An 18,495-nucleotide genomic window follows, 5' to 3' on the forward strand; every position below is an offset into this window, starting at 1 on the left:
TGGAACGAGCAGCTGTCTACCCTTAGCAGGAGGGTTGCTGATTAATTACCTCTCCTGCTGCTGCTGCTGCTGGCTGTCCAGCAGCAGACTGAAGGTGGCTGCTGCTGTGCGCAGGTATATAAAGGCTCAGAGCCTATTATGACACAAGCAGCCAGCGTTCCATTGCCACATTCCGTCTACTGCAGGCGGGATACCTGGATGGCTGAATGTCACTGAGAAGCTCACAGAGACCGCCATAAGCAACAGTTTAAAAGAATGCCACAGACTAATCAACCAAACTTTTTGGGTTGGTTTCTCTTTTATAGTCTGCAGGCATTAAATGAAAGAAGTCAGTGTTCCAGCAGAGGGAGACAACGTTTCAGAAAAGGCATTGTAGCAAACCAAAAAAGAAATTTTAAGCGCAGCAGAGTAACTAGCTCACATACCTGTTAGCTCAGGTGAGTTTAAAAGGCTGCTGTTGATAACAAGGGCATTTGCTAAATAGATGGTGTGTGTGCAACAATATACTGAAAGGTCAATTATATTGTGCAGCTTATCTCACCACCTGTAGTTATTTAGGTGAAAGCTCCAAAATGCTTGCCTAATATGTCTGTTTATCCAAAAGGAAGTATAGAGGGAGAGCTAGATAGATAGCATTGCATTACATTACATTACATGGCAATGCAATGCACAGTTGCTGAAGTTGAACCAAAATGAGCTTGTCATCTGGCTTCTGCAACTTTTAACATGAAAAATCCAATGAGGAGAAGAAAAGCAAAGCCAAAGAGTCCATCCCAAAATCCGACAAACAAGCAAAATGAACAAAAAGCATTGAATTCAATTCTTTCTGATTTTAGAAACTGCATTAAAGAAGGGGTGCACCGGTCCTGGAGATACTGCAATACCAGGTCAATGCGTGGAGTGGACAGAGCAAGCTCTTTTTCCATCTCCCTGTTCTAAAAATCCATTTAATATATGGTCCCCAGATAGGGGACGTATCAGATACTAAACTGATAAGAACAGATACTACACTTGATCTTAGCCAAAAGGCCGAGAAGAGATAACCAGAATTGGTTTCCGACTACGGTGCCACCCAAGGATTCTGAAAAGTCCATTTGTGGAGATGGCCACCTGGACTCCCGTTAAGAAGACATGCTGTCAACCTCTAGATCCCTCACATGCCTGCACTTTTCGGCTTGCTGCTGCTGCAATCCACGCGTTTTAGATCTGCATAACTCCACCTCTTTTAGCACAGTACCCTCAACCCCCGGCTGTTCCCACCCGCCTCAACACCGTTGGAAGGGAGGAGAACCAATTAAGGCGGGGGGGGAGTGGAACGAGCAGCTGTCTACCCTTAGCAGGAGGGTTGCTGATTAATTACCTCTCCTGCTGCTGCTGCTGCTGGCTGTCCAGCAGCAGACTGAAGGTGGCTGCTGCTGTGCGCAGGTATATAAAGGCTCAGAGCCTATTATGACACGCGCAGCCAGCGTTCCATTGCCACATTCCGTCTACTGCAGGCGGGATACCTGGATGGCTGAATGTCACTGAGAAGCTCACAGAGACCGCCATAAGCAACAGTTTAAAAGAATGCCACAGACTAATCAACCAAACTTTTTGGGTTGGTTTCTCTTTTATAGTCTGCAGGCATTAAATGAAAGAAGTCAGGGTTCCAGCAGAGGGAGACAACGTTTCAGAAAAGGCATTGTAGCAAACCAAAAAAGAAATTTTAAGCGCAGCAGAGTAACCAGCTCACATACCTGTTAGCTCAGGTGAGTTTAAAAGGCTGCTGTTGATAACAAGGGCATTTGCTAAATAGATGGTGTGTGTGCAACAATATACTGAAAGGTCAATTATATTGTGCAGCTTATCTCACCACCTGTAGTTATTTAGGTGAAAGCTCCAAAATGCTTGCCTAATATGTCTGTTTATCCAAAAGGAAGTATAGAGGGAGAGCTAGATAGATAGCATTGCATTACATTACATTACATGGCAATGCAATGCACAGTTGCTGAAGTTGAACCAAAATGAGCTTGTCATCTGGCTTCTGCAACTTTTAACATGAAAAATCCAATGAGGAGAAGAAAAGTAAAGCCAAAGAGTCCATCCCAAAATCCGACAAACAAGCAAAATGAACAAAAAGCATTGAATTCAATTCTTTCTGATTTTAGAAACTGCATTAAAGAAGGGGTGCACCGGTCCTGGAGATACTGCAATACCAGGTCAATGCGTGGAGTGGACAGAGCAAGCTCTTTTTCCATCTCCCTGTTCTAAAAATCCATTTAATATATGGTCCCCAGATAGGGGACGTATCAGATATTAAACTGATAAGAACAGATACTACACTTGATCTTAGCCAAAAGGCCGAGAAGCGATAACCAGAATTGGTTTCCGACTACGGTGCCACCCAAGGATTCTGAAAAGTCCATTTGTGGAGATGGCCACCTGGACTCCCGTTAAGAAGACATGCTGTCAACCTCTAGATCCCTCACATGCCTGCACTTTTCGGCTTGCTGCTGCTGCAATCCACGTGTTTTAGATCTGCATAACTCCACCTCTTTTAGCACAGTACCCTCAACCCCTGGCTGTTCCCACCCGCCTCAACACCGTTGGAAGGGAGGAGAACCAATTAAGGCGGGGGGGGGGGGGGGAAGAGCAGCTGTCTACCCTTAGCAGGAGGGTTGCTGATTAATTACCTCTCCTGCTGCTGCTGCTGCTGGCTGTCCAGCAGCAGACTGAAGGTGGCTGCTGCTGTGCGCAGGTATATAAAGGCTCAGAGCCTATTATGACACGCGCAGCCAGCGTTCCATTGCCACATTCCGTCTACTGCAGGCGGGATACCTGGATGGCTGAATGTCACTGAGAAGCTCACAGAGACCGCCATAAGCAACAGTTTAAAAGAATGCCACAGACTAATCAACCAAACTTTTTGGGTTGGTTTCTCTTTTATAGTCTGCAGGCATTAAATGAAAGAAGTCAGTGTTCCAGCAGAGGGAGACAACGTTTCAGAAAAGGCATTGTAGCAAACCAAAAAAGAAATTTTAAGCGCAGCAGAGTAACCAGCTCACATACCTGTTAGCTCAGGTGAGTTTAAAAGGCTGCTGTTGATAACAAGGGCATTTGCTAAATAGATGGTGTGTGTGCAACAATATACTGAAAGGTCAATTATATTGTGCAGCTTATCTCACCACCTGTAGTTATTTAGGTGAAAGCTCCAAAATGCTTGCCTAATATGTCTGTTTATCCAAAAGGAAGTATAGAGGGAGAGCTAGATAGATAGCATTGCATTACATTACATTACATGGCAATGCAATGCACAGTTGCTGAAGTTGAACCAAAATGAGCTTGTCATCTGGCTTCTGCAACTTTTAACATGAAAAATCCAATGAGGAGAAGAAAAGCAAAGCCAAAGAGTCCATCCCAAAATCCGACAAACAAGCAAAATGAACAAAAAGCATTGAATTCAATTCTTTCTGATTTTAGAAACTGCATTAAAGAAGGGGTGCACCGGTCCTGGAGATACTGCAATACCAGGTCAATGCGTGGAGTGGACAGAGCAAGCTCTTTTTCCATCTCCCTGTTCTAAAAATCCATTTAATATATGGTCCCCAGATAGGGGACGTATCAGATATTAAACTGATAAGAACAGATACTACACTTGATCTTAGCCAAAAGGCCGAGAAGCGATAACCAGAATTGGTTTCCGACTACGGTGCCACCCAAGGATTCTGAAAAGTCCATTTGTGGAGATGGCCACCTGGACTCCCGTTAAGAAGACATGCTGTCAACCTCTAGATCCCTCACATGCCTGCACTTTTCGGCTTGCTGCTGCTGCAATCCACGCGTTTTAGATCTGCATAACTCCACCTCTTTTAGCACAGTACCCTCAACCCCCGGCTGTTCCCACCCGCCTCAACACCGTTGGAAGGGAGGAGAACCAATTAAGGCGGGGGGGGGGTGGAACGAGCAGCTGTCTACCCTTAGCAGGAGGGTTGCTGATTAATTACCTCTCCTGCTGCTGCTGCTGCTGGCTGTCCAGCAGCAGACTGAAGGTGGCTGCTGCTGTGCGCAGGTATATAAAGGCTCAGAGCCTATTATGACACGCGCAGCCAGCGTTCCATTGCCACATTCCGTCTACTGCAGGCGGGATACCTGGATGGCTGAATGTCACTGAGAAGCTCACAGAGACCGCCATAAGCAACAGTTTAAAAGAATGCCACAGACTAATCAACCAAACTTTTTGGGTTGGTTTCTCTTTTATAGTCTGCAGGCATTAAATGAAAGAAGTCAGTGTTCCAGCAGAGGGAGACAACGTTTCAGAAAAGGCATTGTAGCAAACCAAAAAAGAAATTTTAAGCGCAGCAGAGTAACCAGCTCACATACCTGTTAGCTCAGGTGAGTTTAAAAGGCTGCTGTTGATAACAAGGGCATTTGCTAAATAGATGGTGTGTGTGCAACAATATACTGAAAGGTCAATTATATTGTGCAGCTTATCTCACCACCTGTAGTTATTTAGGTGAAAGCTCCAAAATGCTTGCCTAATATGTCTGTTTATCCAAAAGGAAGTATAGAGGGAGAGCTAGATAGATAGCATTGCATTACATTACATTACATGGCAATGCAATGCACAGTTGCTGAAGTTGAACCAAAATGAGCTTGTCATCTGGCTTCTGCAACTTTTAACATGAAAAATCCAATGAGGAGAAGAAAAGCAAAGCCAAAGAGTCCATCCCAAAATCCGACAAACAAGCAAAATGAACAAAAAGCATTGAATTCAATTCTTTCTGATTTTAGAAACTGCATTAAAGAAGGGGTGCACCGGTCCTGGAGATACTGCAATACCAGGTCAATGCGTGGAGTGGACAGAGCAAGCTCTTTTTCCATCTGCCTGTTCTAAAAATCCATTTAATATATGGTCCCCAGATAGGGGACGTATCAGATATTAAACTGATAAGAACAGATACTACACTTGATCTTAGCCAAAAGGCCGAGAAGCGATAACCAGACTTGGTTTCCGACTACGGTGCCACCCAAGGATTCTGAAAAGTCCATTTGTGGAGATGGCCACCTGGACTCCCGTTAAGAAGACATGCTGTCAACCTCTAGATCCCTCACATGCCTGCACTTTTCGGCTTGCTGCTGCTGCAATCCACGCGTTTTAGATCTGCATAACTCCACCTCTTTTAGCACAGTACCCTCAACCCCCGGCTGTTCCCACCCGCCTCAACACCGTTGGAAGGGAGGAGAACCAATTAAGGCGGGGGGGGGGTGGAACGAGCAGCTGTCTACCCTTAGCAGGAGGGTTGCTGATTAATTACCTCTCCTGCTGCTGCTGCTGCTGGCTGTCCAGCAGCAGACTGAAGGTGGCTGCTGCTGTGCGCAGGTATATAAAGTCTCAGAGCCTATTATGACACGCGCAGCCAGCGTTCCATTGCCACATTCCGTCTACTGCAGGCGGGATACCTGGATGGCTGAATGTCACTGAGAAGCTCACAGAGACCGCCATAAGCAACAGTTTAAAAGAATGCCACAGACTAATCAACCAAACTTTTTGGGTTGGTTTCTCTTTTATAGTCTGCAGGCATTAAATGAAAGAAGTCAGTGTTCCAGCAGAGGGAGACAACGTTTCAGAAAAGGCATTGTAGCAAACCAAAAAAGAAATTTTAAGCGCAGCAGAGTAACCAGCTCACATACCTGTTAGCTCAGGTGAGTTTAAAAGGCTGCTGTTGATAACAAGGGCATTTGCTAAATAGATGGTGTGTGTGCAACAATATACTGAAAGGTCAATTATATTGTGCAGCTTATCTCACCACCTGTAGTTATTTAGGTGAAAGCTCCAAAATGCTTGCCTAATATGTCTGTTTATCCAAAAGGAAGTATAGAGGGAGAGCTAGATAGATAGCATTGCATTACATTACATTACATGGCAATGCAATGCACAGTTGCTGAAGTTGAACCAAAATGAGCTTGTCATCTGGCTTCTGCAACTTTTAACATGAAAAATCCAATGAGGAGAAGAAAAGCAAAGCCAAAGAGTCCATCCCAAAATCCGACAAACAAGCAAAATGAACAAAAAGCATTGAATTCAATTCTTTCTGATTTTAGAAACTGCATTAAAGAAGGGGTGCACCGGTCCTGGAGATACTGCAATACCAGGTCAATGCGTGGAGTGGACAGAGCAAGCTCTTTTTCCATCTCCCTGTTCTAAAAATCCATTTAATATATGGTCCCCAGATAGGGGACGTATCAGATATTAAACTGATAAGAACAGATACTACACTTGATCTTAGCCAAAAGGCCGAGAAGCGATAACCAGAATTGGTTTCCGACTACGGTGCCACCCAAGGATTCTGAAAAGTCCATTTGTGGAGATGGACACCTGGACTCCCGTTAAGAAGACATGCTGTCAACCTCTAGATCCCTCACATGCCTGCACTTTTCGGCTTGCTGCTGCTGCAATCCACGCGTTTTAGATCTGCATAACTCCACCTCTTTTAGCACAGTACCCTCAACCCCCGGCTGTTCCCACCCGCCTCAACACCGTTGGAAGGGAGGAGAACCAATTAAGGCGGGGGGGGGGGGTGGAACGAGCAGCTGTCTACCCTTAGCAGGAGGGTTGCTGATTAATTACCTCTCCTGCTGCTGCTGCTGCTGGCTGTCCAGCAGCAGACTGAAGGTGGCTGCTGCTGTGCGCAGGTATATAAAGGCTCAGAGCCTATTATGACACGCGCAGCCAGCGTTCCATTGCCACATTCCGTCTACTGCAGGCGGGATACCTGGATGGCTGAATGTCACTGAGAAGCTCACAGAGACCGCCATAAGCAACAGTTTAAAAGAATGCCACAGACTAATCAACCAAACTTTTTGGGTTGGTTTCTCTTTTATAGTCTGCAGGCATTAAATGAAAGAAGTCAGTGTTACAGCAGAGGGAGACAACGTTTCAGAAAAGGCATTGTAGCAAACCAAAAAAGAAATTTTAAGCGCAGCAGAGTAACCAGCTCACATACCTGTTAGCTCAGGTGAGTTTAAAAGGCTGCTGTTGATAACAAGGGCATTTGCTAAATAGATGGTGTGTGTGCAACAATATACTGAAAGGTCAATTATATTGTGCAGCTTATCTCACCACCTGTAGTTATTTAGGTGAAAGCTCCAAAATGCTTGCCTAATATGTCTGTTTATCCAAAAGGAAGTATAGAGGGAGAGCTAGATAGATAGCATTGCATTACATTACATTACATGGCAATGCAATGCACAGTTGCTGAAGTTGAACCAAAATGAGCTTGTCATCTGGCTTCTGCAACTTTTAACATGAAAAATCCAATGAGGAGAAGAAAAGCAAAGCCAAAGAGTCCATCCCAAAATCCGACAAACAAGCAAAATGAACAAAAAGCATTGAATTCAATTCTTTCTGATTTTAGAAACTGCATTAAAGAAGGGGTGCACCGGTCCTGGAGATACTGCAATACCAGGTCAATGCGTGGAGTGGACAGAGCAAGCTCTTTTTCCATCTGCCTGTTCTAAAAATCCATTTAATATATGGTCCCCAGATAGGGGACGTATCAGATATTAAACTGATAAGAACAGATACTACACTTGATCTTAGCCAAAAGGCCGAGAAGCGATAACCAGACTTGGTTTCCGACTACGGTGCCACCCAAGGATTCTGAAAAGTCCATTTGTGGAGATGGCCACCTGGACTCCCGTTAAGAAGACATGCTGTCAACCTCTAGATCCCTCACATGCCTGCACTTTTCGGCTTGCTGCTGCTGCAATCCACGCGTTTTAGATCTGCATAACTCCACCTCTTTTAGCACAGTACCCTCAACCCCCGGCTGTTCCCACCCGCCTCAACACCGTTGGAAGGGAGGAGAACCAATTAAGGCGGGGGGGGGGTGGAACGAGCAGCTGTCTACCCTTAGCAGGAGGGTTGCTGATTAATTACCTCTCCTGCTGCTGCTGCTGCTGGCTGTCCAGCAGCAGACTGAAGGTGGCTGCTGCTGTGCGCAGGTATATAAAGGCTCAGAGCCTATTATGACACGCGCAGCCAGCGTTCCATTGCCACATTCCGTCTACTGCAGGCGGGATACCTGGATGGCTGAATGTCACTGAGAAGCTCACAGAGACCGCCATAAGCAACAGTTTAAAAGAATGCCACAGACTAATCAACCAAACTTTTTGGGTTGGTTTCTCTTTTATAGTCTGCAGGCATTAAATGAAAGAAGTCAGTGTTACAGCAGAGGGAGACAACGTTTCAGAAAAGGCATTGTAGCAAACCAAAAAAGAAATTTTAAGCGCAGCAGAGTAACCAGCTCACATACCTGTTAGCTCAGGTGAGTTTAAAAGGCTGCTGTTGATAACAAGGGCATTTGCTAAATAGATGGTGTGTGTGCAACAATATACTGAAAGGTCAATTATATTGTGCAGCTTATCTCACCACCTGTAGTTATTTAGGTGAAAGCTCCAAAATGCTTGCCTAATATGTCTGTTTATCCAAAAGGAAGTATAGAGGGAGAGCTAGATAGATAGCATTGCATTACATTACATTACATGGCAATGCAATGCACAGTTGCTGAAGTTGAACCAAAATGAGCTTGTCATCTGGCTTCTGCAACTTTTAACATGAAAAATCCAATGAGGAGAAGAAAAGCAAAGCCAAAGAGTCCATCCCAAAATCCGACAAACAAGCAAAATGAACAAAAAGCATTGAATTCAATTCTTTCTGATTTTAGAAACTGCATTAAAGAAGGGGTGCACCGGTCCTGGAGATACTGCAATACCAGGTCAATGCGTGGAGTGGACAGAGCAAGCTCTTTTTCCATCTGCCTGTTCTAAAAATCCATTTAATATATGGTCCCCAGATAGGGGACGTATCAGATATTAAACTGATAAGAACAGATACTACACTTGATCTTAGCCAAAAGGCCGAGAAGCGATAACCAGACTTGGTTTCCGACTACGGTGCCACCCAAGGATTCTGAAAAGTCCATTTGTGGAGATGGCCACCTGGACTCCCGTTAAGAAGACATGCTGTCAACCTCTAGATCCCTCACATGCCTGCACTTTTCGGCTTGCTGCTGCTGCAATCCACGCGTTTTAGATCTGCATAACTCCACCTCTTTTAGCACAGTACCCTCAACCCCCGGCTGTTCCCACCCGCCTCAACACCGTTGGAAGGGAGGAGAACCAATTAAGGCGGGGGGGGGGGGTGGAACGAGCAGCTGTCTACCCTTAGCAGGAGGGTTGCTGATTAATTACCTCTCCTGCTGCTGCTGCTGCTGGCTGTCCAGCAGCAGACTGAAGGTGGCTGCTGCTGTGCGCAGGTATATAAAGGCTCAGAGCCTATTATGACACGCGCAGCCAGCGTTCCATTGCCACATTCCGTCTACTGCAGGCGGGATACCTGGATGGCTGAATGTCACTGAGAAGCTCACAGAGACCGCCATAAGCAACAGTTTAAAAGAATGCCACAGACTAATCAACCAAACTTTTTGGGTTGGTTTCTCTTTTATAGTCTGCAGGCATTAAATGAAAGAAGTCAGTGTTACAGCAGAGGGAGACAACGTTTCAGAAAAGGCATTGTAGCAAACCAAAAAAGAAATTTTAAGCGCAGCAGAGTAACCAGCTCACATACCTGTTAGCTCAGGTGAGTTTAAAAGGCTGCTGTTGATAACAAGGGCATTTGCTAAATAGATGGTGTGTGTGCAACAATATACTGAAAGGTCAATTATATTGTGCAGCTTATCTCACCACCTGTAGTTATTTAGGTGAAAGCTCCAAAATGCTTGCCTAATATGTCTGTTTATCCAAAAGGAAGTATAGAGGGAGAGCTAGATAGATAGCATTGCATTACATTACATTACATGGCAATGCAATGCACAGTTGCTGAAGTTGAACCAAAATGAGCTTGTCATCTGGCTTCTGCAACTTTTAACATGAAAAATCCAATGAGGAGAAGAAAAGCAAAGCCAAAGAGTCCATCCCAAAATCCGACAAACAAGCAAAATGAACAAAAAGCATTGAATTCAATTCTTTCTGATTTTAGAAACTGCATTAAAGAAGGGGTGCACCGGTCCTGGAGATACTGCAATACCAGGTCAATGCGTGGAGTGGACAGAGCAAGCTCTTTTTCCATCTGCCTGTTCTAAAAATCCATTTAATATATGGTCCCCAGATAGGGGACGTATCAGATATTAAACTGATAAGAACAGATACTACACTTGATCTTAGCCAAAAGGCCGAGAAGCGATAACCAGACTTGGTTTCCGACTACGGTGCCACCCAAGGATTCTGAAAAGTCCATTTGTGGAGATGGCCACCTGGACTCCCGTTAAGAAGACATGCTGTCAACCTCTAGATCCCTCACATGCCTGCACTTTTCGGCTTGCTGCTGCTGCAATCCACGCGTTTTAGATCTGCATAACTCCACCTCTTTTAGCACAGTACCCTCAACCCCCGGCTGTTCCCACCCGCCTCAACACCGTTGGAAGGGAGGAGAACCAATTAAGGCGGGGGGGGGGGTGGAACGAGCAGCTGTCTACCCTTAGCAGGAGGGTTGCTGATTAATTACCTCTCCTGCTGCTGCTGCTGCTGGCTGTCCAGCAGCAGACTGAAGGTGGCTGCTGCTGTGCGCAGGTATATAAAGGCTCAGAGCCTATTATGACACGCGCAGCCAGCGTTCCATTGCCACATTCCGTCTACTGCAGGCGGGATACCTGGATGGCTGAATGTCACTGAGAAGCTCACAGAGACCGCCATAAGCAACAGTTTAAAAGAATGCCACAGACTAATCAACCAAACTTTTTGGGTTGGTTTCTCTTTTATAGTCTGCAGGCATTAAATGAAAGAAGTCAGTGTTCCAGCAGAGGGAGACAACGTTTCAGAAAAGGCATTGTAGCAAACCAAAAAAGAAATTTTAAGCGCAGCAGAGTAACCAGCTCACATACCTGTTAGCTCAGGTGAGTTTAAAAGGCTGCTGTTGATAACAAGGGCATTTGCTAAATAGATGGTGTGTGTGCAACAATATACTGAAAGGTCAATTATATTGTGCAGCTTATCTCACCACCTGTAGTTATTTAGGTGAAAGCTCCAAAATGCTTGCCTAATATGTCTGTTTATCCAAAAGGAAGTATAGAGGGAGAGCTAGATAGATAGCATTGCATTACATTACATTACATGGCAATGCAATGCACAGTTGCTGAAGTTGAACCAAAATGAGCTTGTCATCTGGCTTCTGCAACTTTTAACATGAAAAATCCAATGAGGAGAAGAAAAGCAAAGCCAAAGAGTCCATCCCAAAATCCGACAAACAAGCAAAATGAACAAAAAGCATTGAATTCAATTCTTTCTGATTTTAGAAACTGCATTAAAGAAGGGGTGCACCGGTCCTGGAGATACTGCAATACCAGGTCAATGCGTGGAGTGGACAGAGCAAGCTCTTTTTCCATCTGCCTGTTCTAAAAATCCATTTAATATATGGTCCCCAGATAGGGGACGTATCAGATATTAAACTGATAAGAACAGATACTACACTTGATCTTAGCCAAAAGGCCGAGAAGCGATAACCAGACTTGGTTTCCGACTACGGTGCCACCCAAGGATTCTGAAAAGTCCATTTGTGGAGATGGCCACCTGGACTCCCGTTAAGAAGACATGCTGTCAACCTCTAGATCCCTCACATGCCTGCACTTTTCGGCTTGCTGCTGCTGCAATCCACGCGTTTTAGATCTGCATAACTCCACCTCTTTTAGCACAGTACCCTCAACCCCCAGCTGTTCCCACCCGCCTCAACACCGTTGGAAGGGAGGAGAACCAATTAAGGCGGGGGGGGGTGGAACGAGCAGCTGTCTACCCTTAGCAGGAGGGTTGCTGATTAATTACCTCTCCTGCTGCTGCTGCTGCTGGCTGTCCAGCAGCAGACTGAAGGTGGCTGCTGCTGTGCGCAGGTATATAAAGGCTCAGAGCCTATTATGACACGCGCAGCCAGCGTTCCATTGCCACATTCCGTCTACTGCAGGCGGGATACCTGGATGGCTGAATGTCACTGAGAAGCTCACAGAGACCGCCATAAGCAACAGTTTAAAAGAATGCCACAGACTAATCAACCAAACTTTTTGGGTTGGTTTCTCTTTTATAGTCTGCAGGCATTAAATGAAAGAAGTCAGTGTTCCAGCAGAGGGAGACAACGTTTCAGAAAAGGCATTGTAGCAAACCAAAAAAGAAATTTTAAGCGCAGCAGAGTAACCAGCTCACATACCTGTTAGCTCAGGTGAGTTTAAAAGGCTGCTGTTGATAACAAGGGCATTTGCTAAATAGATGGTGTGTGTGCAACAATATACTGAAAGGTCAATTATATTGTGCAGCTTATCTCACCACCTGTAGTTATTTAGGTGAAAGCTCCAAAATGCTTGCCTAATATGTCTGTTTATCCAAAAGGAAGTATAGAGGGAGAGCTAGATAGATAGCATTGCATTACATTACATTACATGGCAATGCAATGCACAGTTGCTGAAGTTGAACCAAAATGAGCTTGTCATCTGGCTTCTGCAACTTTTAACATGAAAAATCCAATGAGGAGAAGAAAAGCAAAGCCAAAGAGTCCATCCCAAAATCCGACAAACAAGCAAAATGAACAAAAAGCATTGAATTCAATTCTTTCTGATTTTAGAAACTGCATTAAAGAAGGGGTGCACCGGTCCTGGAGATACTGCAATACCAGGTCAATGCGTGGAGTGGACAGAGCAAGCTCTTTTTCCATCTCCCTGTTCTAAAAATCCATTTAATATATGGTCCCCAGATAGGGGACGTATCAGATATTAAACTGATAAGAACAGATACTACACTTGATCTTAGCCAAAAGGCCGAGAAGCGATAACCAGAATTGGTTTCCGACTACGGTGCCACCCAAGGATTCTGAAAAGTCCATTTGTGGAGATGGCCACCTGGACTCCCGTTAAGAAGACATGCTGTCAACCTCTAGATCCCTCACATGCCTGCACTTTTCGGCTTGCTGCTGCTGCAATCCACGCGTTTTAGATCTGCATAACTCCACCTCTTTTAGCACAGTACCCTCAACCCCCGGCTGTTCCCACCCGCCTCAACACCGTTGGAAGGGAGGAGAACCAATTAAGGCGGGGGGGGGGGTGGAACGAGCAGCTGTCTACCCTTAGCAGGAGGGTTGCTGATTAATTACCTCTCCTGCTGCTGCTGCTGCTGGCTGTCCAGCAGCAGACTGAAGGTGGCTGCTGCTGTGCGCAGGTATATAAAGGCTCAGAGCCTATTATGACACGCGCAGCCAGCGTTCCATTGCCACATTCCGTCTACTGCAGGCGGGATACCTGGATGGCTGAATGTCACTGAGAAGCTCACAGAGACCGCCATAAGCAACAGTTTAAAAGAATGCCACAGACTAATCAACCAAACTTTTTGGGTTGGTTTCTCTTTTATAGTCTGCAGGCATTAAATGAAAGAAGTCAGTGTTCCAGCAGAGGGAGACAACGTTTCAGAAAAGGCATTGTAGCAAACCAAAAAAGAAATTTTAAGCGCAGCAGAGTAACCAGCTCACATACCTGTTAGCTCAGGTGAGTTTAAAAGGCTGCTGTTGATAACAAGGGCATTTGCTAAATAGATGGTGTGTGTGCAACAATATACTGAAAGGTCAATTATATTGTGCAGCTTATCTCACCACCTGTAGTTATTTAGGTGAAAGCTCCAAAATGCTTGCCTAATATGTCTGTTTATCCAAAAGGAAGTATAGAGGGAGAGCTAGATAGATAGCATTGCATTACATTACATTACATGGCAATGCAATGCACAGTTGCTGAAGTTGAACCAAAATGAGCTTGTCATCTGGCTTCTGCAACTTTTAACATGAAAAATCCAATGAGGAGAAGAAAAGCAAAGCCAAAGAGTCCATCCCAAAATCCGACAAACAAGCAAAATGAACAAAAAGCATTGAATTCAATTCTTTCTGATTTTAGAAACTGCATTAAAGAAGGGGTGCACCGGTCCTGGAGATACTGCAATACCAGGTCAATGCGTGGAGTGGACAGAGCAAGCTCTTTTTCCATCTCCCTGTTCTAAAAATCCATTTAATATATGGTCCCCAGATAGGGGACGTATCAGATATTAAACTGATAAGAACAGATACTACACTTGATCTTAGCCAAAAGGCCGAGAAGCGATAACCAGAATTGGTTTCCGACTACGGTGCCACCCAAGGATTCTGAAAAGTCCATTTGTGGAGATGGCCACCTGGACTCCCGTTAAGAAGACATGCTGTCAACCTCTAGATCCCTCACATGCCTGCACTTTTCGGCTTGCTGCTGCTGCAATCCACGCGTTTTAGATCTGCATAACTCCACCTCTTTTAGCACAGTACCCTCAACCCCCGGCTGTTCCCACCCGCCTCAACACCGTTGGAAGGGAGGAGAACCAATTAAGGCGGGGGGGGGGGGGTGGAACGAGCAGCTGTCTACCCTTAGCAGGAGGGTTGCTGATTAATTACCTCTCCTGCTGCTGCTGCTGCTGGCTGTCCAGCAGCAGACTGAAGGTGGCTGCTGCTGTGCGCAGGTATATAAAGGCTCAGAGCCTATTATGACACGCGCAGCCAGCGTTCCATTGCCACATTCCGTCTACTGCAGGCGGGATACCTGGATGGCTGAATGTCACTGAGAAGCTCACAGAGACCGCCATAAGCAACAGTTTAAAAGAATGCCACAGACTAATCAACCAAACTTTTTGGGTTGGTTTCTCTTTTATAGTCTGCAGGCATTAAATGAAAGAAGTCAGTGTTACAGCAGAGGGAGACAACGTTTCAGAAAAGGCATTGTAGCAAACCAAAAAAGAAATTTTAAGCGCAGCAGAGTAACCAGCTCACATACCTGTTAGCTCAGGTGAGTTTAAAAGGCTGCTGTTGATAACAAGGGCATTTGCTAAATAGATGGTGTGTGTGCAACAATATACTGAAAGGTCAATTATATTGTGCAGCTTATCTCACCACCTGTAGTTATTTAGGTGAAAGCTCCAAAATGCTTGCCTAATATGTCTGTTTATCCAAAAGGAAGTATAGAGGGAGAGCTAGATAGATAGCATTGCATTACATTACATTACATGGCAATGCAATGCACAGTTGCTGAAGTTGAACCAAAATGAGCTTGTCATCTGGCTTCTGCAACTTTTAACATGAAAAATCCAATGAGGAGAAGAAAAGCAAAGCCAAAGAGTCCATCCCAAAATCCGACAAACAAGCAAAATGAACAAAAAGCATTGAATTCAATTCTTTCTGATTTTAGAAACTGCATTAAAGAAGGGGTGCACCGGTCCTGGAGATACTGCAATACCAGGTCAATGCGTGGAGTGGACAGAGCAAGCTCTTTTTCCATCTCCCTGTTCTAAAAATCCATTTAATATATGGTCCCCAGATAGGGGACGTATCAGATATTAAACTGATAAGAACAGATACTACACTTGATCTTAGCCAAAAGGCCGAGAAGCGATAACCAGAATTGGTTTCCGACTACGGTGCCACCCAAGGATTCTGAAAAGTCCATTTGTGGAGATGGCCACCTGGACTCCCGTTAAGAAGACATGCTGTCAACCTCTAGATCCCTCACATGCCTGCACTTTTCGGCTTGCTGCTGCTGCAATCCACGCGTTTTAGATCTGCATAACTCCACCTCTTTTAGCACAGTACCCTCAACCCCCGGCTGTTCCCACCCGCCTCAACACCGTTGGAAGGGAGGAGAACCAATTAAGGCGGGGGGGGGGGGGTGGAACGAGCAGCTGTCTACCCTTAGCAGGAGGGTTGCTGATTAATTACCTCTCCTGCTGCTGCTGCTGCTGGCTGTCCAGCAGCAGACTGAAGGTGGCTGCTGCTGTGCGCAGGTATATAAAGGCTCAGAGCCTATTATGACACGCGCAGCCAGCGTTCCATTGCCACATTCCGTCTACTGCAGGCGGGATACCTGGATGGCTGAATGTCACTGAGAAGCTCACAGAGACCGCCATAAGCAACAGTTTAAAAGAATGCCACAGACTAATCAACCAAACTTTTTGGGTTGGTTTCTCTTTTATAGTCTGCAGGCATTAAATGAAAGAAGTCAGTGTTACAGCAGAGGGAGACAACGTTTCAGAAAAGGCATTGTAGCAAACCAAAAAAGAAATTTTAAGCGCAGCAGAGTAACCAGCTCACATACCTGTTAGCTCAGGTGAGTTTAAAAGGCTGCTGTTGATAACAAGGGCATTTGCTAAATAGATGGTGTGTGTGCAACAATATACTGAAAGGTCAATTATATTGTGCAGCTTATCTCACCACCTGTAGTTATTTAGGTGAAAGCTCCAAAATGCTTGCCTAATATGTCTGTTTATCCAAAAGGAAGTATAGAGGGAGAGCTAGATAGATAGCATTGCATTACATTACATTACATGGCAATGCAATGCACAGTTGCTGAAGTTGAACCAAAATGAGCTTGTCATCTGGCTTCTGCAACTTTTAACATGAAAAATCCAATGAGGAGAAGAAAAGCAAAGCCAAAGAGTCCATCCCAAAATCCGACAAACAAGCAAAATGAACAAAAAGCATTGAATTCAATTCTTTCTGATTTTAGAAACTGCATTAAAGAAGGGGTGCACCGGTCCTGGAGATACTGCAATACCAGGTCAATGCGTGGAGTGGACAGAGCAAGCTCTTTTTCCATCTGCCTGTTCTAAAAATCCATTTAATATATGGTCCCCAGATAGGGGACGTATCAGATATTAAACTGATAAGAACAGATACTACACTTGATCTTAGCCAAAAGGCCGAGAAGCGATAACCAGACTTGGTTTCCGACTACGGTGCCACCCAAGGATTCTGAAAAGTCCATTTGTGGAGATGGCCACCTGGACTCCCGTTAAGAAGACATGCTGTCAACCTCTAGATCCCTCACATGCCTGCACTTTTCGGCTTGCTGCTGCTGCAATCCACGCGTTTTAGATCTGCATAACTCCACCTCTTTTAGCACAGTACCCTCAACCCCCGGCTGTTCCCACCCGCCTCAACACCGTTGGAAGGGAGGAGAACCAATTAAGGCGGGGGGGGGGGTGGAACGAGCAGCTGTCTACCCTTAGCAGGAGGGTTGCTGATTAATTACCTCTCCTGCTGCTGCTGCTGCTGGCTGTCCAGCAGCAGACTGAAGGTGGCTGCTGCTGTGCGCAGGTATATAAAGGCTCAGAGCCTATTATGACACGCGCAGCCAGCGTTCCATTGCCACATTCCGTCTACTGCAGGCGGGATACCTGGATGGCTGAATGTCACTGAGAAGCTCACAGAGACCGCCATAAGCAACAGTTTAAAAGAATGCCACAGACTAATCAACCAAACTTTTTGGGTTGGTTTCTCTTTTATAGTCTGCAGGCATTAAATGAAAGAAGTCAGTGTTCCAGCAGAGGGAGACAACGTTTCAGAAAAGGCATTGTAGCAAACCAAAAAAGAAATTTTAAGCGCAGCAGAGTAACCAGCTCACATACCTGTTAGCTCAGGTGAGTTTAAAAGGCTGCTGTTGATAACAAGGGCATTTGCTAAATAGATGGTGTGTGTGCAACAATATACTGAAAGGTCAATTATATTGTGCAGCTTATCTCACCACCTGTAGTTATTTAGGTGAAAGCTCCAAAATGCTTGCCTAATATGTCTGTTTATCCAAAAGGAAGTATAGAGGGAGAGCTAGATAGATAGCATTGCATTACATTACATTACATGGCAATGCAATGCACAGTTGCTGAAGTTGAACCAAAATGAGCTTGTCATCTGGCTTCTGCAACTTTTAACATGAAAAATCCAATGAGGAGAAGAAAAGCAAAGCCAAAGAGTCCATCCCAAAATCCGACAAACAAGCAAAATGAACAAAAAGCATTGAATTCAATTCTTTCTGATTTTAGAAACTGCATTAAAGAAGGGGTGCACCGGTCCTGGAGATACTGCAATACCAGGTCAATGCGTGGAGTGGACAGAGCAAGCTCTTTTTCCATCTGCCTGTTCTAAAAATCCATTTAATATATGGTCCCCAGATAGGGGACGTATCAGATATTAAACTGATAAGAACAGATACTACACTTGATCTTAGCCAAAAGGCCGAGAAGCGATAACCAGACTTGGTTTCCGACTACGGTGCCACCCAAGGATTCTGAAAAGTCCATTTGTGGAGATGGCCACCTGGACTCCCGTTAAGAAGACATGCTGTCAACCTCTAGATCCCTCACATGCCTGCACTTTTCGGCTTGCTGCTGCTGCAATCCACGCGTTTTAGATCTGCATAACTCCACCTCTTTTAGCACAGTACCCTCAACCCCCAGCTGTTCCCACCCGCCTCAACACCGTTGGAAGGGAGGAGAACCAATTAAGGCGGGGGGGGGTGGAACGAGCAGCTGTCTACCCTTAGCAGGAGGGTTGCTGATTAATTACCTCTCCTGCTGCTGCTGCTGCTGGCTGTCCAGCAGCAGACTGAAGGTGGCTGCTGCTGTGCGCAGGTATATAAAGGCTCA

General features: G+C 45.2%; 14 non-coding genes across 14 annotated transcripts; all 14 read right to left on the reverse strand.

Moving 5' to 3' along the window:
- Nucleotides 1–850: 850 nt before the first annotated feature.
- On the reverse strand, nt 851–1,041 carry LOC141226165 (U2 spliceosomal RNA). The gene has a single exon (XR_012293391.1). It is a non-coding gene; the product is annotated as a U2 spliceosomal RNA (small nuclear RNA).
- A 1,120-nt stretch (nt 1,042–2,161) lies between these two features.
- Nucleotides 2,162–2,352, reverse strand: LOC141226630 (U2 spliceosomal RNA). The gene has a single exon (XR_012293756.1). It is a non-coding gene; the product is annotated as a U2 spliceosomal RNA (small nuclear RNA).
- Nucleotides 2,353–3,473: 1,121 nt separating this feature from the next.
- Nucleotides 3,474–3,664, reverse strand: LOC141226631 (U2 spliceosomal RNA). Its single transcript, XR_012293757.1, has one exon. It is a non-coding gene; the product is annotated as a U2 spliceosomal RNA (small nuclear RNA).
- A 1,120-nt stretch (nt 3,665–4,784) lies between these two features.
- Nucleotides 4,785–4,975, reverse strand: LOC141226146 (U2 spliceosomal RNA). The gene has a single exon (XR_012293373.1). It is a non-coding gene; the product is annotated as a U2 spliceosomal RNA (small nuclear RNA).
- Nucleotides 4,976–6,095: 1,120 nt separating this feature from the next.
- LOC141226633 (U2 spliceosomal RNA) lies at nt 6,096–6,286 on the reverse strand. Its single transcript, XR_012293759.1, has one exon. It is a non-coding gene; the product is annotated as a U2 spliceosomal RNA (small nuclear RNA).
- A 1,122-nt stretch (nt 6,287–7,408) lies between these two features.
- Nucleotides 7,409–7,599, reverse strand: LOC141226148 (U2 spliceosomal RNA). Its single transcript, XR_012293375.1, has one exon. It is a non-coding gene; the product is annotated as a U2 spliceosomal RNA (small nuclear RNA).
- Nucleotides 7,600–8,719: 1,120 nt separating this feature from the next.
- Nucleotides 8,720–8,910, reverse strand: LOC141226149 (U2 spliceosomal RNA). Its single transcript, XR_012293376.1, has one exon. It is a non-coding gene; the product is annotated as a U2 spliceosomal RNA (small nuclear RNA).
- Nucleotides 8,911–10,032: 1,122 nt separating this feature from the next.
- LOC141226150 (U2 spliceosomal RNA) lies at nt 10,033–10,223 on the reverse strand. Its single transcript, XR_012293377.1, has one exon. It is a non-coding gene; the product is annotated as a U2 spliceosomal RNA (small nuclear RNA).
- Nucleotides 10,224–11,344: 1,121 nt separating this feature from the next.
- LOC141226151 (U2 spliceosomal RNA) lies at nt 11,345–11,535 on the reverse strand. Its single transcript, XR_012293378.1, has one exon. It is a non-coding gene; the product is annotated as a U2 spliceosomal RNA (small nuclear RNA).
- A 1,119-nt stretch (nt 11,536–12,654) lies between these two features.
- Nucleotides 12,655–12,845, reverse strand: LOC141226634 (U2 spliceosomal RNA). Its single transcript, XR_012293760.1, has one exon. It is a non-coding gene; the product is annotated as a U2 spliceosomal RNA (small nuclear RNA).
- A 1,121-nt stretch (nt 12,846–13,966) lies between these two features.
- On the reverse strand, nt 13,967–14,157 carry LOC141226636 (U2 spliceosomal RNA). Its single transcript, XR_012293761.1, has one exon. It is a non-coding gene; the product is annotated as a U2 spliceosomal RNA (small nuclear RNA).
- A 1,123-nt stretch (nt 14,158–15,280) lies between these two features.
- On the reverse strand, nt 15,281–15,471 carry LOC141226637 (U2 spliceosomal RNA). Its single transcript, XR_012293762.1, has one exon. It is a non-coding gene; the product is annotated as a U2 spliceosomal RNA (small nuclear RNA).
- A 1,123-nt stretch (nt 15,472–16,594) lies between these two features.
- Nucleotides 16,595–16,785, reverse strand: LOC141226152 (U2 spliceosomal RNA). Its single transcript, XR_012293379.1, has one exon. It is a non-coding gene; the product is annotated as a U2 spliceosomal RNA (small nuclear RNA).
- Nucleotides 16,786–17,906: 1,121 nt separating this feature from the next.
- On the reverse strand, nt 17,907–18,097 carry LOC141226153 (U2 spliceosomal RNA). The gene has a single exon (XR_012293380.1). It is a non-coding gene; the product is annotated as a U2 spliceosomal RNA (small nuclear RNA).
- Nucleotides 18,098–18,495: the final 398 nt, after the last annotated feature.

The sequence above is a fragment of the Phyllobates terribilis genome, unplaced genomic scaffold (genome assembly GCF_046119375.1).
Source record: "Phyllobates terribilis strain yellow unplaced genomic scaffold, ASM4611937v1 Scaffold_414__1_contigs__length_1644244, whole genome shotgun sequence".
Taxonomy (NCBI): Eukaryota; Metazoa; Chordata; class Amphibia; order Anura; family Dendrobatidae; genus Phyllobates; species Phyllobates terribilis.